The sequence below is a fragment of the Rhinopithecus roxellana genome, chromosome 1 (assembly GCF_007565055.1).
Source record: "Rhinopithecus roxellana isolate Shanxi Qingling chromosome 1, ASM756505v1, whole genome shotgun sequence".
Classification (NCBI taxonomy): Eukaryota; Metazoa; Chordata; class Mammalia; order Primates; family Cercopithecidae; genus Rhinopithecus; species Rhinopithecus roxellana.
Window position 1 is genome coordinate 166,009,694 of NC_044549.1, and position 21,810 is coordinate 166,031,503.

General features: G+C 39.4%; 1 protein-coding gene and 1 non-coding gene across 2 annotated transcripts in view; both read left to right on the forward strand.

Moving 5' to 3' along the window:
- NEK10 (NIMA related kinase 10) overlaps positions 1 to 21,810 on the forward strand; it is a 280,588-nt gene that overhangs the window by 91,938 nt on the left and 166,840 nt on the right. The window lies entirely within an intron of this gene.
- Positions 18,948 to 19,051, forward strand: LOC115900828. Its single transcript, XR_004060480.1, has one exon. It is a non-coding gene; the product is annotated as a U6 spliceosomal RNA (small nuclear RNA).

Consider the following 21,810-nt stretch of genomic DNA (forward strand, 5'->3'; position numbering starts at 1 on the left):
ATATATTTCTATATATATGTATATATGACTTCATTCAAGTCATATAGGACTCCCTAGAAAAAGTTACTTTGTTTTACAAAAATAAGCAAACCTTTGTTTTGTCCTTCCCTGTCCTTCCCCTCAGTGTTATTTTACTCAATCTTATTAATATTTATCAGAGTTCTCCTTAGGAGTTATACAAATAAAGAATTACTTCCAGATTTTTTTTTTTTTTTTTTTTTGAGATGGAGTCTTACTCTGTCACCAGGCTGGAGTACAGTGGCATGATCTCGGCTCACTGCAACCTCTGCCTCCTGGGTTCAAGTGATTCTCTTGCCTCAACCTCCCGAGCAGCTGGGACTACAGCCACCACGCCCAGTCAGTTTTTGTATTTTAGTAGAGACGGGGTTTCACCATGTTGGCCAGGATGGTCTCAATCTCTTGACCTTGTGATCCACCCTCCTCGGCCTCCCAAAGTGCTGGGATAATAGGCACGAGCCACCACGCCCTGCCTACTTCCAGATTTTAAGGCCATTTAGCTTTAAGTGAAGCAGTATTTTCCTAGTTTCAAATAAAGAAGCAGCACAGGTTGGTGGCATACTGGTGAGGCTAGCAGCCTTCAGAGGAAGAAGCAGTGAGCAGCCTTCAGAGGAAGAAACTAGCCTAGTCTAGTTTCTCTTCACTAAAGCAATTGTGTGGTTAGGGCATTGATGTACTCCCATTATTTTCAGTGAATATAAAATGATTTTATGACCGAAAAGATAATCCATAGAGATTTGATGTCATTCTTTAAAAAATATTTTAAATATAATAGTGCTGAAATATTTTTCAGTGTCTATCTCTATTGATATAATGTAAATATGTCCATTAGTCTCTTATCTTTAAGAGGGATTACAGTTAAATTAAAACCCTGCAGCATTAATTTAAAACTAAGTGTACCAAATTTCCATATTTTAGGAAGTGGAATGCAGCTGCCATTAGTAGAGCCTGTGAGAATGAGCTGGCTGCTGTGGGTGTTAAAGCGTGTCACCTTGGAGGGCCAGACTTGTTATGTTTTATTTTTCTCTTTGCTTGTGCTGGAAGGTTTATTTACTTCCAGAAAAGAAACACAGAATTGCCAAATGATGTTTAAGATGCATGAGACAAAGTGTACTGAAAATGTGATCAGAAAAAAGAAGCTTTCAGGAAACTAAAATTTTCATCTTCTCATTTTTCTCAATATAGGTGAAATAAATGTTTTAAGATTGAGGTTGGTTTGCAATTATTTATAGTAAGCATGCTGACAGGAGTTTGCTTCGCTGAGGAAGCAGAGTAGAAAGTACTCACATATTCTGTTATGCTTGGTTTTACAAATGCTATGTATTTTTAAGTCAAAATATATTTCCATTTGAAAGACTATCTTTTGATGACATGTGCCATGACACATGTTCAGGTCTTGCTGCTCCATTTATTTGCAGCCTTTGAAACCATACAAGGGAACAGACCCCGACTCAGTGGTACATGGGGTGAAACACAGTCAACATTTGCCCTAAATACCGTCATCTGCCAAGTAAGGTCCGTATTGTGCCATCATATTACAAAACGACTCTTAAGGGAATTTGTAAAAATGAACTTACCCTTGAACCCACCATTCCATATTTCTTGACCTTTTCAAATACCCACATTTTAATGTAAGACTTCCATGTCCCCTTGCCTCCTCTGCTCTCAAATAAAAAAGAAAAAACTCATTTAATTATAGTTAACAGATTTCAGACACATGGGCTTTAGTACATGACGCAGAAGGTCACATGTTCATCTTGCAAACAAAGAGTCTGTGTGAATTTGTGTTTCTCAAGTGATATATGGCAACTGCTCTGATGGTAACAACAAGGACAAACCTGATTCAGTGTAAAGTTTATCAAAGGCTCCAAGGCTCATAAAATGTTATCACAGGTCAGGCATTGCCGGGATAGATAAAAGATGAAAAGCCATGGTTTCTTCTCCCTGAGCTCCAGTCTTATGGGGAAAACTTCTGTTATTTGCTCAGCAATTACCTTCCTAGCTGACACATCCTACAAGTGAGCACAGCAAGCATGAGGGACATAACCTATGTCTTCATGAAGCTTGTAATTGTATTACAGAGTGATGAAGGTTAGAATGTATATGCGGGGGGGCGGAGCAAGATGGCCGAATAGGAACAGCTCCAGTCTCCAACTCCCAGCGCGAGCGACACAGAAGACCGGTGATTTCTGCATTTTCAACTGAGGTACTGGGGTCATCTCACTGGGGAGTGCCGGACAATCGGTGCTGGTCAGCTGCTGCAGCCCGACCAGCGAGAGCTGAAGCAGGGCGAGGCATCGCCTCCCCTGGGAAGTGCAAGGGGGAAGGGAATCCCTTTTCCTAGCCAGGGGAACTGAGACACACAACACCTGGAAAATCGGGTAATTCCCACCCCAATACGGCGCTTTAAGCAAACGGGCACACCAGGAGATTATATCCCACACCTGGCCGGGAGGGTCCCATGCCCACGGAGCCTCCCTCATTGCTAACACACCAGTCTGCGGCGATCTAACCGCAAGGCAGCAGCAAGGCTGGGGGAGGGGCGCCCGCCATTGCTGAGGCTTAAGTAGGTAAACAAAGCCACTGGGAAGCTCGAACTGGGTGGAGCTCACAGCAGCTCAAGGAAACCTGCCTGTCTCTGTAGACTCCACCTCTGGGGACAGGGCACAGCTGAAAAACAACAGGGGAAGCAGCAGAGGCCTGTGCAGACGCGAACGACTCTGTCTGACAGTTTTGAAGAGAGCAGTGGATCTCCCAACACGGAGGTTGAGATCTGAGAACGGACAGACTGCCTGCTCAAGTGGGTCCCTGACCCCTGAGTAGCCTAACTGGGAGACATCCCCCACTAGGGGCAGTCTGACACCCCACACCTCACAGGGTGGAGTACACCCCTGAGAGGAAGCTTCCAAAGTAAGAATCAGACAGGTACACTCGCTGTTCAGCAATATTCTATCTTCTGCAACCTCTGCTGCTGATACCCAGGCAAACAGGGTCTGGAGTGGACCTCAAGCAATCTCCAACAGACCTATAGCTGAGGGTCCTGACTGTCAGAAGGAAAACTATCAAACAGGAAGGACACCTATACGTCACCATCATCAAAGACCAGAGACAGATAAAACCACAAAGATGGGGAAGAAGCAGGGCAGAAAAGCTGGAAATTCAAAAAATAAGAGCGCATCTCCCCCTGCAAAGGAGCGCAGCCCATCGCCAGCAACGGATCAAAGCTGGTCAGAGAATGACTTTGACGAGATGAGAGAAGAAGGCTTCAGTCCATCAAACTTCTCAGAGCTAAAGGAGGAATTACGTACCCAGTGCAAAGAAACTAAAAATCTTGAAAAAAGAGTGGAAGAATTGACAGCTAGACTAATTAATGCAGAGAAGGTCATAAACGAAACGACAGAGATGAAAACCATGACACGAGAAATACGTGACAAATGCACAAGCTTCAGTAACCGACTCGATCAACTGGAAGAAAGAGTATCAGCGATTGAGGATCAAATGAATGAAATGAAGCGAGAAGAGAAACCAAAAGAAAAAAGAAGAAAAAGAAATGAACAAAGCCTTCAAGAAGTATGGGATTATGTAAAAAGACCAAATCTACGTCTGATTGGGGTGCCTGAAAGTAAGGGGGAAAATGGAACCAAGTTGGAAAACACTCTTCAGGATATCATCCAGGAGAACTTCCCCAACCTAGTAGGGCAGGCCAACATTCAAATTCAGGAAATACAGAGAACGCCACAAAGATACTCCTCGAGAAGAGCAACTCCAAGACACATAATTGCCAGATTCACCAAAGTTGAAATGAAGGAAAAAATCTTAAGGGCAGCCAGAGAGAAAGGTCGGGTTACCCACAAAGGGAAGCCCATCAGACTAACAGCAGATCTCTCGGCAGAAACTCTACAAGCCAGAAGAGAGTGGGGGCCAATATTCAACGTTCTTAAAGAAAAGAATTTTCAACCCAGAATTTCATATCCAGCCAAACTAAGTTTCATAAGTGAAGGAGAAATAAAATCCTTTGCAGATAAGCAAATGCTTAGAGATTTTGTCACCACCAGGCCTGCCTTACAAGAGACCCTGAAGGAAGCCCTAAATATGGAAAGGAACAATCGGTACCAGCCATTGCAAAAACATGCCAAAATGTAAAGACCATCGAGGCTAGGAAGAAACTGCGTCAACTAACGAGCAAAATAACCAGTTAATATCATAATGGCAGGATCAAGTTCACACATAACAATATTAACCTTAAATGTTAATGGACTAAATGCTCCAATTAAAAGACACAGACTGGCAAACTGGATAAAGAGTCAAGACCCATCAGTCTGCTGTATTCAGGAGACCCATCTCACATGCAGAGACATACACAGGCTCAAAATAAAGGGATGGAGGAAGATCTACCAAGCAAATGGAGAACAAAAAAACGCAGGGGTTGCAATCCTAGTCTCTGATAAAACAGACGTTAAACCAACAAAGATCAAAAGAGACAAAGAAGGCCATTATATAATGGTAAAGGGATCAATTCAACAGGAAGAGCTAACTCTCCTAAATATATATGCACCCAATACAGGAGCACCCAGATTCATAAAGCAAGTCCTTAGAGACTTACAAAGAGACTTAAACTCCCATACAATAATAATGGGAGACTTCAACACTCCACTGTCAACATTAGACAGATCAACGAGACAGAAAGTTAACAAGGATATCCAGGAATTGAACTCATCTCTGCACCAAGCGGACCTAATAGACATCTATAGAACTCTCCACCCCAAATCAACAGAATATACATTCTTCTCAGCCCCACATCGCACTTATTCCAAAATTGACCACATAATTGGAAGTAAAGCACTCCTCAGCAAATGTAAAAGAACAGAAATTATAACAAACTGTCTCTCAGACCACAGTGCAATCAAACTAGAACTCAGGACTAAGAAACTCAATCAAAACCGCTCAACTCCATGGAAACTGAACAACCTGCTCCTGAATGACTACTGGGTACATATCGAAATGAAAGCAGAAATAAAGATGTTCTTTGAAACCAATGAGAACAAAGATACAACATACCAGAATCTCTGGGACACATTTAAAGCAGTGTGTAGAGGGAAATTTATAGCACTAAATGGCCACAAGAGAAAGCAGGAAAGATCTAAAATTGACACTCTAACATCACAATTAAAAGAACTGGAGAAGCAAGAGCAAACACATTCGAAAGCTAGCAGAAGACAAGAAATAACTAAGATCAGAGCCGAACTGAAGGAGATAGAGACACAAAAAACCCTCCAAAAAATCAATGAATCCAGGAGTTGGTTTTTTGAAAAGATCAACAAAATTGACAGACTGCTAGCAAGGCTAATAAAGAAGAAAAGAGAGAAGAATCAAATAGATGCAACAAAAAATGATAAAGGGGATATCACCACTGACCCCACAGAAATACAAACAACCATCAGAGAATACTATAAACGCCTTTACGCAAATCAACTAGAAAATCTAGAAGAAATGGATAATTTCCTGGACACTTACACTCTCCCAAGACTAAACCAGGAAGAAGTTGAATCCCTGAATAAACCAATAGCAGGCTCTGAAATTGAGGCAACAATTAATAGCCTACCCACCAAAAAAAGTCCAGGACCAGATGGATTCACAGCTGAATTCTACCAGAGGTACAAGGAGGAGCTGGTACCATTCCTTCTGAAACTATTCCAATCAATAGAAAAAGAGGGAATCCTCCCTAACTCATTTTATGAGGCCAACATCATCCTGATACCAACGCCTGGCAGAGACACAACAAAAAAAGAGGATTTTAGACCAATATCCCTGATGAACATCGATGCAAAAATTCTCAATAAAATACTGGCAAACCGGATTCAGCAGCACATCAAAAAGCTTATCCACCATGATCAAGTGGGCTTCATCCCTGGGATGCAAGGCTGGTTCAACATTTGGAAATCAATAAACGTAATCCAGCATATAAACAGAACCAAAGACAAGAACCACATGATTATCTCAATAGATGCAGAAAAGGCTTTTGACAAAATTCAACAGCACTTCATGCTAAAAACGCTCAATAAATTTGGTATTGATGGAACGTACCTCAAAATAATAAGAGCTATTTATGACAAACCCACAGCTGATATCATACTGAATGGGCAAAAATTGGAAAAATTCCCTTTGAAAACTGGCACAAGACAGGGATGCCCTCTCTCACCACTCCTATTCAACATAGTGTTGGAAGTTCTGGCTAGGGCAATCAGGCAAGAGAAAGAAATCAAGGGTATTCAGTTAGGAAAAGAAGAAGTCAAATTGTCCCTGTTTGGAGATGACATGATTGTATATTTAGAAAACCCCATCGTCTCAGCCCAAAATCTCCTTAAGCTGATAAGCAACTTCAGCAAAGTCTCAGGATACAAAATTAATGTGCAAAAATCACAAGCATTCTTATACACCAGTAACAGACAAGCAGAGAGCTAAATCAGGAATGAACTTCTATTCACAATTGCTTCAAAGAGAATAAAATACCTAGGAATCCAGCTTACAAGGGATGTCAAGGACCTCTTCAAGGAGAACTACAAACCTCTGCTCAGTGAAATAAAAGAGGACACAAACAAATGGAAGAACATACCATGCTCATGGATAGGAAGAATCAATATCGTGAAAATGGCCATACTGCCCAAGGTTATTTATAGATTCAATGCCATCCCCATCAAGCTACCAGTGAGTTTCTTCACAGAATTGGAAAAAACTGCTTTAAAGTTCATATGGAACCAAAAAAGAGCCCGCATTGCCAAGACAATCCTAAGTCAAAAGGACAAAGCTGGAGGCGTCACGCTACCTGACTTCAAACAATACTACAAGGCTACAGTAACTAAAACAGCATGGTACTGGTACCAAAACAGAGATATAGACCAATGGAACAGAACAGAGTCCTCAGAAATAATACCGCACATCTACAGCCATCTGATCTTTGACAAACCTGAGAGAAACAAGAAATGGGGAAAGGATTCCCTATTTCATAAATGGTGCTGGGAAAATTGGCTAGCCATAAGTAGAAAGCTGAAACTGGATCCTTTCCTTACTCCTTATACGAAGATTAATTCAAGATGGATTAGAGACTTAAATGTTAGACCTAATACCATAAAAACCCTAGAAGAAAATCTAGGTAGTACCATTCAGGACATAGGCATGGGCAAGGACTTCATGTCTAAAACACCAAAAGCAATGGCAGCAAAAGCCAAAATTGACAAATGGGATCTAATTAAACTAAAGAGCTTCTGCACAGCAAAAGAAACTACCATCAGAGTGAACAGGCAGCCTACAGAATGGGAGAAAATTTTTGCAATCTACTCATCTGACAAAGGGCTAATATCCAGAATCTACAAAGAACTCAAACAAATATACAAGAAAAAAACAAACAACCCCATCAAAAAGTGGGCAAAGGATATGAACAGACATTTCTCAAAAGAGGACATTCATACAGCCAACAGACACATGAAAAAATGCTCATCATCACTGGCCATCAGAGAAATGCAAATAAAAACCACAATGAGATACCATCACACACCAGTTGGAATGGTAATTATCAAAAAATCAGGAAACAACAGTTGTTGGAGAGGATGTGGAGAAATAGGAACACTTTTACACTGTTGGTGGGATTGTAAACTAGTTCAACCATTATGGAAAACAGTATGGCAATTCCTCAAGGATCTAGAACTAGATGTACCATATGACCCAGCCATCCCACTACTGGGTATATACCCAAAGGATTATAAATTATTCTACTACAAAGACACATGCACAAGTATGTTTATTGCGGCACTATTCACAATAGCAAAGACTTGGAATCAACCCAAGTGTCCATCTGTGGCAGACTGGATTAAGAAAATGTGGCACATATACACCATGGAATACTATGCAGCCATAAAAAAGGATGAGTTTGCATCCTTTGTAGGGACATGGATGCAGCTGGAAACCATCATTCTTAGCAAACTATCACAAGAAGAGAAAACCAAACACTGCATGTTCTCACTCATAGGTGGGAACTGAACAATGAGATCACTTGGACTCGGGAAGGGGAACATCACACACTGGGGCCTATCATGGAGAGAGGGGAGGAGGGAGGGATTGCATTGGGGAGTTATACATGATATAAATGATGAATTGATGGGTGCTGACGAGTTGATGGGTGCAGCACACCAACATGGCACAAGTATACATATGTAACAAACCTGCACGTTATGCACATGTACCCTAGAACTTGAAGTATAAAAAAAAAAAAAAAAAAAAAGAATGTATATGCAAAAATACTGTAACAAGTAACAAGTAACCTGAAAGTCTCAACAGCCTAAAACAGTGGCAAACTACAGGCTGTGGGACAAATCGAGCTGTGGCCTAGTATTATATGTCCTGTGAGTTAAGAATGGTTTTTGTATTTTTAAATGCTTGTTGAAAAAGAAGAGTACATGACAAAGACCATATGTGTCCCGCAAAGCCTAAAATGTTTACTATCTGGCCTTTACAGAAAATGTTTGTCTGCTCCTGACTTAACAACATTCATCTCCTGCTAATGCCACATGTCCATTATGTTTTAATAAGGGAGTTTCTTCTGTACTTCTTCTACATCAGGAAAGACAGAACACGGGAAACCATGTCGTGTCTCTTAAAACTTCTGTCCCAAAGTAACACATGTTAAAATCTGATAATGCTCTTCTCCTGGTTAAAATCCTTCCAATAGTTGCCTATGATATTTAAGATAAAGTTTAGTTTCCTTATGGCACCCAAGGACCTTTCTTCGTAATCTCCTCCTTGCTCCTTGCTCTGACCTCCTGGGACAGATTGCACTTTCCTGAACAGGGTGTGGCTGTATACCTCTGGGACTTCTAACATGCCATCCCACTGCCTGGAATGCTCTTCCTCCCTTCTGCCACTCAAGTCAAATGCCCTTCCTCCAGGTCGCATCTTTGACATCCACATCTGATATGTCCAGTTTCTGGGATCCCTTAGTATACTGGGCTTGCCTGTCTTATAGCACATAGCACAAAGTATTGAAAACACTGGCTTATTGCCATCTTCTCCTTGAGGTGAGAGAAATGAACTTTCTTGACCTTGTATCTCTGATAGCATTTAATATTTTTATTGACTAAACGAATAGAAGAATGAAAGAACAAATGAATGAATTAATGAGCAAATGAACAAAAACACATTCAGGTGGAAATTTACAAATAGGGAGCAGAGATTGAGGCAATACCTGGGTTTGAGATCTCCATCTGATAGCCAAGATTGTCTAGAAAGAGTGCTTAAAACAAGAAGAGTTGAATATTAATGTAGAAATTGCATGCACACATGGGCAAAGGTCCAAGCAGTTCCCACTGTCATCTTAGCAAACAGTAACCCAAAGAAAAAAATTATTTTCTTGAATGCCACCAAAGTTTAAGACATTGAATTGGACCTACCCTGTATTGCCAGAATCCTCGATATTTTAAATTTTTTAGAGGATTAGAGGATTTTTAATTGTTATTGGTTGGCTAAACTGCTGCTGAGAAATCTGTGTCATTATATTAAAAAATGAATTAGTACTGCAATTGTGATAGGGAACTCAAAGTCCTTATATGCACATTATTCATATACTTACAAAACCTCCTGGTCAAATACATATATGATGGACTCTATTCGTGGTTTTTGTAGGTCTGTCAACATGCCTTACTTTGAACTTGTTCTGTGGTTTACTTCTTGTTAACAGGATACAGTGTCTATTTGAGTTTGAGCTGACACAACTTGAGTACTCTTAAAAGACTGCAGAATATTGAGCCACTTGTGTTAAATACCCTCATAGCAACTGTTGTGAGAAGGATCGCCATGAAATTTTTCTTAGTCAACGTATTGGCCTCATGTTAGTAAGAAAGGAAGAATATTTTTGTCAAGTTATCACAGTTGCCTTGTATTGCCATTGGGTCTCATAACTTAAAAAGGAAATGTCAAAGGAAATTCAATCAATTCCAATTTCTGAAGTACTTTAAAGATTCTTGCACCTTTGGTGGGTCATTCTGCGTTTCTCAGATGCTGTAATTTGGAGTTGGCTACAAGAAAAAGATAACAATGGCAATTTGACAGAGTTATAGTCAGGTGGGGTTGGTTCCTAACCCTGACAATTGTTATGCTCCTCTGATGAGACAGCGAGCTGGGTGAGCACAGAAGGAGACACCAAATTTTTACGACCTTAGATGAAAGTTGGAAATAGTAACCTCACAATTGAGGTTTATAAGGCCAAATAAAAACACCAAAGACTAAGGTTAATAAAATAGAGTTCATTTTAGTGTGTATTTGGGATATGATTTGGTTCTCTGGGAGCTTTTAAATGAAGGGGGTAGAATCTGATGTGTGATGTGTTCCGGATGAGTTGTTTTCATTCTGTGAATTTTCCTAAAGTGTGTTTTCTGAAGCAACATAGTGAGTAGGTGGTAGTACCTATTTTTATAGAGACTAATTCAGTGGTACAGAGTACTATGCTTCTGATTATGTCATCAGCATTTCCAGCCAGCTAAGTCTACTAAAGCCATTGGAGCTTCAGAGATACTGCCTTGATCTCCATCCTAGGCCTTTTAAGAACTAGTATCATGCCACACACAGTGTGTATGTGTGTGTGTGCACGTGTGTGTGTGTATGACTGCATGTGTGCACATGTGTGAGAAAAACAGAGTGCACCCCTGACTTCTCATCCTCGTAGGAGTCTGGCCCTTGGCACTTTTATGTAATATTAGAGCTATAGGTACAGAGCTCTATTATTCCAACTGATAGTAACCAGAAACAAACCCCATTCTGAAGAATGATTTTAGAAGAGCCCTCTGTGGTTTACTTCCCATTAACCCCAGATATAGTGTCTATTTGAGTCTGAGCTAAGGACATTAGTTTTTCCAAAAATTCAGTCTGTTGATAGACATCTTAGAACGAGGTGATGTTTATGTACCACAGATATGGAGTTACCTAGAATTCAGAAAGCACTCTTTTATCAGGTGTTGAATTTTTCATCATGAAGCTCTGTGTCATCGTAACTCCATCAATCAAATCAAGCAAATAATGATGCTATTGAGAAAGAGAAGTTCCTTCCCTCTCCCTCATCCCTGGGGGAGTCCACACTGGAGAAGAAAGCTTTGGAGAAGTGGAAAGTGGCATGGTACAGGGGTCCCTGGAACACCAACACCAAACACCTGCCCCCTACTCTTTGTTTAGGAATATCCACTTTAGACTTAATCAGCATGCCATTTGTTGAATTAGAAGTTTTTAGTATTAATAGTAGTTGTACTTCATTTAGCGGAAGGTTGGGAAGCAGTTTGGGGGGCAGAGATTAGAATCCGAATGACCTTCAGAGGAGGAAGTGCCAACGATACGGGTTCGTTGAGGGAAAGCTCTTAGGATTATTCTGGGAAACTCCTTCGTGTCCCTCACTGACTCCTGCACTGAGCGGATATTACTGATGGTCAGGAAGCAGTTGGGGGGCAGAGATTAGAATCTAAGTGACCTTCAGAGAAGGAAGTGTCAATGGACAGTGGTTTGGTGAAGGTCACTCTTCTTTAATGATCTTACCACAACTGTAAGTTTACATTTATATGTGTGATTCTTTATTTAATGTGTATCTATACCACTGGTCCCTAAAGTCTGTGTCATCATGGATGGTTTTTGACCTGGTTATCATCTTATCTTGAGACCTGGTTCAGCACCTAGAACATATGCTTTTAGTGTTGGACAAATGAGTAAATGGACAATCGTGAGGTCCAGATAAGGCAGCTGGAAACTTTGTAAAAAATAGCAATCAGAAGACCTTCTGGTATATCAGTGGGAGCCTGATGTGATGAAGGCAGGTGTTGGTGGATTGTTTCATTGCCAAATACCCCGTAGGATGGATTAAAAGGAAAAGCTTTCTAAAGAAGTGCGTCCCCTTTTTTTGCAGGAGGAGTGACAACCTAAGCTTCTGGCACATTTAAACTATACTCAGACGAATCAAAAGAAAGATGCAGATACAAGAGCTAGTGAGGGGTTGAATATAGCAGCAAGTGAGAAAAGGCAGATTTCAAGCCCAGGAAATGGGGAAGATGAGATGCCATCTGGTTTACTGGGATATCCCTGATGACTGAATGTTGAGCCCAGTCTTAGGTGGGAAGTGGCAGGTGCTTTATAGGGCTGGAGGTGAAATCCCAGACAAAGGTTGGGACTTTATGGTTGAATTTGGACGTCACTGACACGTATGTGATGGGTGAAAGGTTGTGAACAGCTGGGTTCCCTGTGGAAAGGTACGGGAATACCTTGCATCTGTACAGTATTTCAAACTGCTTTTCACCTATTGTTGTGCTGTTGTTGAAGCAACCCTTTGCAAACAGTAAGATAAGTTTTATAGACCATTTTTGAAAACCAGAAAGCAAGAATCTAGGGATTCAGTGAAAGCCCACACAGGTTTTCCATCTGAAGGCTGGTAATTGTAGGCTGCAGTGTAAATGTGCTATAGAATTTAACATTTTCTGTATCATTTGTTCTGCCAGAGGGGACAATTTCTTTGGATCCTATATTTTTTTCATACTGTGCTGTATGCAAAATGCTTTCTGTTGTCATTTTGAATACCTATAATGGCACATGAATGCTTTTATGAGTAAAGTTTCTGAAATAAAACATTTTCTTCTTCTCCAAATATGATCACAAATGAGGAAAGAGTAATAGAAACATTTGTTACCACCAAACATTGTTACCACCGAAGTCTCCCAAATGTCCAAACAATATTAGTTTTTGCTCATTTTAAGAATACTTCTCAACTATCTGTGTTTTTATGGGTATCTGTCCAAGTGTCTGCTATTATCTAAATTAACTGGAGTGAATAAATCATTGTAATGCTTCTCAGTTTTTGCCTTTCAAAATAAATGACAGTTTAATAAGAATAAGATGACTTATGTAGCATTAGAATGAAAAGCATTAGTTTTGGTTATAAGTTGGTCAAGAATTGTGTGCCAAATTATAGTGGGCTTCCTAAAAATATTGAGGTTTTAAATGTTGAATACTATTTTTTTTTTCTGTATAGTGATTGCTTAATTTTAATTCATTTTCTCTGGTACATAAAAGGGGAAAGGAAAGATAGCAAGTCATCTAGTTTGTGAATAGTTGTTAACACCACCTTATATGATTTAGTCTTCTAATATGTCCTATATGTGAATAGTACTACTAGTTGGAGAGGTTAGACAGACAGATAGATAGGTAGACAGATAGATACATTGATGGATGGATAGATAGAGAGGCGGATGGATATACATATAGTTATGCATATATATGTACATATACATGTATTAAAAGATACATATCCAACAGTCTACAGGGATAAGCAATACAAAGTCCTCTCATGGATCTTTCTTACTAGGTAGAAATGACGGACCCTACATGATTGAAAAAATACTAAATAAATACATAAAGTAATTTCAGATAATATGTTAAGAATTAAATAAATGTAATAGAATAATATTGAAGGAGAGGGCATTTTTTAAATAGTGTGTACTAGAAAAGTCATTCTGAATGTCCAGATCATGTACGGTCGTATAGACCTGGTAGTAGTTTGGCTTTTATTCTTAGTATTTATCAAAAGTCTTTGTAGAACTTTAACCTTGTAAGTAGTGACAAATGAGTAAATGGACAATCGTGAAGGCTACTTTAGATATTTAAAAGATCATTTGGGATCTGAAGTGGGGAATTGTGTTTCATGAGGAGAGATGGAAGGAGGGATTCTGTTCAGGAGGAATAGCTCAGTAGCCTCAGTGAAAGGTCACAACAGCATGGACTAGGATGATAGCAGTTGTATTCATTATCCATTGCTGGGTAACAAATTCCCCAGAAATCTGGAGGGTTGAAATAACAAACATTTATTTTCTTATAGTTTTTGAGGGTCAGGAGTCTGGGAGAAGTTTATCTGGGTGATTCTGACTCAGGGTTTCTCATGAGGCTGTAGTCAAACTGTCGGCCAGGAATGCATCATCTGAAGCCTGGACTGGGGCTGAAGGGTCAGCTTCCAAGAAGGCTCACTACCATGGCTGGCAGTGAGTTTTGGCTTTTGGCTAGAGTGAATACCTCATTTCTCTTACATTTGGCCTTTTAACCTTGAGGGCTGCTCTTCTCTATGTAACCTCTTCAGCAGAATAACCTTTACTCTTCTACATGGTGGCTGGGTTCTGAAAAAGAGTCAGTGAGCAAGAGAGAGCAAAACAATTGGAAGGCTCAGTCTCTTTATAACCTAGCCTTGGAAGTAACATCTCATCAGTTCCGCTATAATTCAGTTTGTTAGCCATGAGTTGCCAAGTCTCATCCACACATAAGAGAAGGATAATTAAGATTCACCTCCTGAAGGGAGGAATGTTAAAGAACTGGTAAACATTTTTCAAAACTATAACTTCAGTGGAGGTGATGAGAGGTGGCCTAATTCACTATATATAAATACTATATATATATAAATACTATATATATATACACCTGTTTCTTTGCTCATGCAGAAGAAGCAACTCCTCATCCATTGAAGTTTTATTGTGAGATTGCAATGATTCAGTCATATATGTATCATATATATATATCATATATATATATCTCATATATATCTCATATATATATCATATATATCATATATATATATCTCATATATATATCATATATATATCTCATATATATATCATATATATATCATATATATATCATATATATATATAACTTTTTTTGTAGAAACAGTAGGATTTTGCTGTGGTAAAGGAAAGTGAGGAACTATATCAGTCAGGATTCATTCATGAGACAGAAACCACTGAGTAATTTTAACAGCCCAAGTTTCATGTATTAAAATGATTTCTAACTAGTATTAAGATTAACTACAAAGTGTTAAAGACAAACCAATAAAGAATACAGGAATAGCATATACAGGTATACCTTGGAGATACTGTGGACTTTGTTCCAGAACACCACAATAAAGCAAATATTGCAATAAAGCAAGCCACATAAACTTTTTGGTTTACCAGTTTGTACACATGCTGTGTTCACATTATGCTATAATGTGTTCTGTGTGCAATAATAGCATTATGACTAAAAGGCACATACCTAAATTAAAACATAATTCATTGGTAAAAAATGCTAACAATCATCTGAGACTTCAGCAAGTCATAATTTTTTTGCTGGTGGAGGTTCATGACTTCATGCTGCTGACTGATCAGAGTGGTGGTTGCTTACATTTGGCGTGGCTGTGGCAATTTAATAAAATAAGACAACAGTGCTGCAGAGATTGTCTCTTCTTTTCACAAAATATATCTCTGTAGCATGAAATGCTGTTTCATAGCCTTTTATCCACAGTAAAACTTCTTTCAAAATCAGAGTCAATCCTCTCAAACCCTGCTTCCTCTATGTCAATTAAATTTATGGAATATTCTAAACCTTTTCTTGTCATTTTAACAATGTTCACAGCATCTTTCCCAGGAGTAGATTCCATTTCAAGAAACCTGTTTCTTTGCTTATCCAGAAGAAACAACTCCTCATCCATTCAAGTTTTATTGTGAGATTACAATGATTCAGTCATATCTTCAGGCTCCAATTCTAATTCTAGTTCTCTTGTTATTTCCACTACATCTGCAATGAGTTTCTTCACTGAAATCTTGAACCCTTCAGAGTCATCCGTGAGGGTTATAATCAACTTCTTCCAAACTCCTGTTAATGTTGATATTTTGACCTCTTCCTGTAAATCATGAATGTACTTTATGGTATCTAGAATGGTGAATCTTTTCCAGGAAGTAAACATTGCCCAGATCCATTAGAGGAGTCACTATCTATGGCAGCTATAGCCTTATGAAATGTATCTCTGAATTAGTAAAACTAGAAATGACTCTTGATCTATGGACTACAGAATGGATGTTGTGTTAGCAGATGTGAAAATAACATCCACCAGAGCTCTTGAGTGATGAGGTATAGTGTCAACAAACACTAATATTTTGAAATGATTTTTTTCCCTAAGCAGTAGTTCTCAACAATGGGCTTAAAATATTCAGTAAACCATGCTGCAAATAGAAGTACTGTCATTCAGGCTTTGTTGTTCCACTTATAGATGACAAGCAGCATATATGTAGCATAATTCTGAAGGGCTCTAGGATTTTCGGAATGGTCAATGAGCATTGGCTTTAACTTTATTACCAGCTGCATTAGTCCTTAATAAGAGAGCCAGCCTGTTCTTTGAAGCTTTGAAGTCAGGCATTGACTTCTCCCTAACTGTGAAAGTCCTAGATGGCATCTTCTTTCAGTAGAAGGCTATTTTATCTACATTGAATATCTATTCCTTAGTGTAGCCACCTTCGTCAACTGTCTTAGCCAGATCTGGATAACTTGCCATAGCTTCTATATCAGCCTTTGCTACTTCACCTTGAACTTTTATGTTATGGAGATGTCTTCTTTCCTTAAACCTCATGCATCAACCTCTGCTAGCTTCCAGACTTTCTTCTGCAGCTTTCTCACCTCTCTCAGCCTTCACAGAATTGAAGAGAGTTATGGCCTTGCTCCAGATTAGGCTTTGTCTTACGGGAATGTGTTGGTTTGATCTGTCCAGATCACTTAAACTTTCTCCTTATCAGCAATAAGGCTGTTTTACTTTCTTACCATTTGTGTGTTCAGAAGTGCCACTCAACTGAGTAGCACTTTTGATTTTCTTCCAGAATTTTTCCATTACAACTTAGCTGTTTGGTGCCAGAGGCCTAACTTTCAGCCAGTCTCAGCTTTTGATGTGCCTTTCTCACTAAGCTTCATCATTTCTATCTTTTGATCAAAAGTCAGAGATGTATGACTCCTTTCACTTGAATGATTGGAGGTCAATGTAGGGTTATTAACTGGCCTAATTTCAACATTGTTGTGACTAGGGGAATAAGGAGATTCATAGAGAGTGAGAGTTGGGGGAACAGCCAGTCAATGGAGCAGTCAGAACACACACATTTAGCAATTAAGTTTGCTATCTTATATGAGCATTGTTTGTAGTGTCCCAAAACAATGACAATAGTAACATCAAAGATCACTCATCACAGATAACCATAACAGATATAATAATAACAAAGTGTGAAATATGAGAATTACCAAAATGTGAGAGAGATATAAAGTGAGCAGATGCTGTTGAAAAATGACGCTGATAGGCTTGCTGGATACAGGGTTGCCACAAACCTTCAATTGGTAAAAAAGAATGCAACATTTGCAAAATGCAACAAAGTGAAGCGCAATAAAATGAGGTATACATATATAAGAAGCAGCTACTACCTCTAGGGCTGAGGCAAACTATACAAAGAAGGAGCAAATTTTAAGACAGCCCCTCTCCTCAAGGGCTGAGATCCAGACTTTGTTGGAGAGGGTATGACTATAGCCCACTGATGGCAGAAATTGTATTGAAATGCTGCAGGACAAAGCTGTCAAACAGAAAGCTGCCCCTGGAGTGATGACCATGGTTTTCAGGAAGCCATTTTCTGGGGGTTGAGTAGAACTGAGTGGGAAGCTGTTGGCTTGGGTGCTCATGAGACTAGCTAGACTGAGCCTGGCCAGAATGCTGGTAGAATTTACTGGGAATCTACCTGTGGAGGTGTTGTGAAAACAGCTGAGATGCCAGCAGAATTTCATGGTATGTTGTCTGCTGGGGTGCTTGCAAAATTTGCCAGGAAGCTGGATATAGTGCCAGTGGAACTGTCTACGAAGCTGCCTCCAGGGGAAATGAGCACCACTAAGCATCCTGCACACTGCACAAGTGCTACAGGAACAAGGAAAGAGAGGAAGCATGTCAGAACCTGGAAAAGAAGAGAAGCCTCTCCTGCAGTTTCTCTTCAGCACCCTCTACTGACAAAGCTTTACATCAAGCCAGCTGGTGAAGGAGAGACCAGGTCCAGCTCCATTAACAAAGCAGGGCAATGATGAAGGGTGGATTTGATGCTGAAAGGGAGTAAGTTGACAGCTAGCACAAGAACTAAGGAAAGTACCTAGGTCAATGATGGTGCCACTTACTGAGATGGGGAACCAAGGAGGAGTTGTTTGGGTTAAGATTGAGAATTCGCTTTGAGTGTGTTAATTTTGAGATGCCTAGGAGACTCTTAAGTGAAAGTTTTAATTATCCAGATAAATATGTAAATCTGGTGCTCAGAGAGAGAGGAAGGGGCTATTTCCAACAAATGGTGCAGGAACAGTTGCAAATCCCCATAAAAAATCAGAACCTCAACCTACATATTGTATCTTATATAAAAATTAGCTAAGCTTGGATCAGATCATAGCACTATATGAAACTTAAATTGTGAAACTTCTGGAAGAAAAAAATGGATATGGTGTTTGCAGTATTGGGCTAGGCAAATATTTCTTAGACATAACATCAAAGCCATAACATGTAAAATAAATTAATAAATTTGACTTCATCAAAGTTTAAAACTTCTGTTCTTTGAAAAACATTAAGAGAATGAAAAGATAAGCTGCAGACTAGGAGAAAACATTTGCAAATTGTAGGCTGGGCACAGTGGCTCATGCCTGTAATCCCAGCACTTTGGGAGGTCAAGGCGGGTGGATCACGAGGTCAGGAGATCAAGACCATCCTGGCTAACACGGTGAAACCCCATCTCTATTAAAGATACAAAAAAATTAGCCAGGCGTGGTGGTGGGCGCCTGTAGTCCCAGCTACTCGGGAGGCTGAGGCAGGGGTATAGTGTGAACCCGGCGGGTGGAGCTTGCAGTGAGCCGAGATTGCGCCACTGCACTGCAGCCCAGGTGACAGAGCGAGACTCTGTCTCAAAAAGAAAAAAAAGAAAAGAAAAGAAAAGAAAATATTTGCAAATTGTATATCTGACAAATAATTCATATCCAAAACTCAAAAATAAGAAAATAAACAACCTAATGAAAAATGCAAAAACTTGAGCAGCCACTTCACTAAGCAAGATACCTAGGTGCTCACAGTGGCAGCACATATACTAAAATTGGAATGATACAGAGATTAGCATGGCCCCTGCACAAGGATGACACGCGAACACATGAAGTGGTTCATGTCTTTAAATGAAGATGCCCAGATGGCAAATAAGTGCATGAAAAGTGTTCGACACCAATAAGCTCTAGGGAAATGCAAATGAAAACTATGCTGAGATATCACTCTTACCTTTTAGAATGACTGATTAAACAAAAACTGACAACATTAAATGCTAATGGGGATGCAGAAGCAACTGGAACGCTCATATTTCTGGTGAGAGAAAAAACTGGAAAACATTTTTACTTGGCAGATTTTATAAAATCAAATTAAACACATGCTTATAATATGATACAATAATCCCACTCCAAGGCATTTATCAAAGGGAAATGTAAAATTATGTTCCCACAAAAATTCATATGCACATATTGTACTTACCTGAATCTTCAGTAGAATGTTGACTAGGAATGCTGAGAATGGTGGACATGTTTTGTTTTTGAACTTAAAGGGGAAACACTCAGTTTTAGCGTTAAGTAGATTGTTAGCTACAGCTTTTTTTTGGTAGATGTCCTTTATCAGGTTGAGAAAGTACCCAAGTACCCATCTATTCTTATTTTGCTGAAAGGAATAGATGTTGAATTTTGCTGATGCTTTTTGCACGTCTGTTGAGATGATCATATGGTTTGTCTTCTTTTTTTTTATTATACTATAAGTTCTAGGGTACATGTGCACAATGTGCAGGTTTGTTACATATGTAAACATGTGTCTTGTTGGTGTACTGCACCCATTAACTTGTCATTTACATTAGGTGTATCTCCTAATGCTATCCCTCCCACTTCCCCTCACACTAAGACAGGCCCCAGTGTGTGATGTTCCCCTTCCTATGTCCAAGTGTTCTCATTGTTCAATTCCCACATATGAGTGAGAACATGCAGTGTTTGGTTTTCTGTCCTTGCGATAGTTTGCTGAGAATGATGGTTTCCAGCTGCATCCATGTCCCTACAAAGGATGTGAACTCATCCTTTTTTAAGGCTGCATAGTATTCCATGGTGTATATAAACCACATTTTCTTAATCCAGTCTATCATTGGTGGGCATTTGGGTTGGTTCCAGGTCTTTGCTATTGTGCGTAGTGCCACAATAAACATATGTGTGCATGTGTTCTTTATAGCTGCATGATTTATAATCCTTTGGGTATATACCCAGTAATGGGATGGCTGGGTCAAATGGTATTTCTAGTTCTAGATCCTTGAGGAATCGCCACACTGTCTTCCATAATGGTTGAACTATTTTACAGTCCCACCGACAGTGTAAAAGTGTCCTATTTCTCCATATCCTCTCCAGCACCTGTTGTTTCCTGACTTTTTAATGATCACCATTCTAACTGGTGTGAGATGGTATCTCATTGTGGTTTTGATTTGCATTTCTCTGATGGCCAGTGACAATGAGCATTTTTTCATGTGTCTGTTGGCTGCATAAATGTGTTCTTTTGAGAAGTGTCTGTTCATATCCTTTGCCCTCTTTTTGCTGGGGTTGTTTGTTTTTTTCTTGTACGTTTGTTTGAGTTCTTTGTAGATTTTGATTATTAGCCCTTTGTCAGATGAGTAGATTGCAAAAATTTTCTCCCATTCTGTAGGTTGCCTGTTTACTCTGATGGTAGTTTATTTTGCTGTGCAGAAGCTCTTTAGTTTAATTAGATCCCATTTGTCAATGTTGGCTTTTGTTGCCATTGCTTTTGGTGTTTTACACATGAAGTCTTTGCCCATGCCTCTGTCCGGAATGGTATTGCATAGGTTTTCTTCTAGGATTTTTATGGTTTTAGGTCTAACATTTAAGTCTTTAATCTATCTTGAATTAATTTTTGTATAAGGTGTAAGGAAGGGATCCAGTTTCCGCTTTCTACATGTGGCTAGCCAATTTTCCCAGCACCATTTATTAAATAGGGAATCCTTTCCCCATTTCTTGTTTCTCTCAGGTTTGTCAAAGATCAGATTGTTGTAGATGTGTGATATTATTTCTGAGGGCTCTGTTCTGTTCCATTGGTCTATATCTTTGTTTTGGTACCAGTACCATGCTGTTTTGGTTACTGTAGCCTTGTAGTATAGTTTGAAGTCAGGTAGCATGATGTCTCCAGCTTTGTTCTTTTTGCTTAGGATTGTCTTGGCAATGTGGGCTCTTTTTTGGTTCCATATGATCTTTAAAGTAGTTTTTTCCAATTCTGTGAAGAAAGTCATTAGTAGCTTGATGGGGATAGCATTGAATCTATAAATTACCTTGGGCAGTATGGCCATTTTTCACGATATTGATTCTTCCTATCCATGAGCATGGAATGTTCTTCCATTTGTTAGTGTCCTCTTTTATTTCATTGAGCAGTGGTTTGTAGTTCTCCTTGAAGAAGTCCTTCACATCCCTTCTAAGTTGGATTCCTAGGTATTTTATTCTCTTTGCAGCAGTTGTGAATGGGAGTTCACTCATGATTTGACTCTCTGTTTGTCTGTTCTTGGTGTATAGGAATGCTTGTGTTTTTTGTGTAGTGATTTTGTATCCTGAGACTTTGCTGAAGTTGCTTATCAGCTTAAGGAGATTTTGGGCTGAGATGATGGGGTTTTCTAAATATACAATCATATCATCTGCAAACAGGGACAATTTGACTTCCTCTTTTCCTAATTGAATACCCTTTATTTCTTTCTCCTACCTGATTGCCCTAGCCAGAATTTCCAACACTATGTTGAATAGGAGTGGTGAGAGAGGGCATCCCTGTCTTGTGCCAGTTTTCAAAGGGTATGCTTCCAGTTTTTGCCCATTCAGTGTAATATTGACTGTGGGTTTGTCATAAATAGCTCTTGTTAT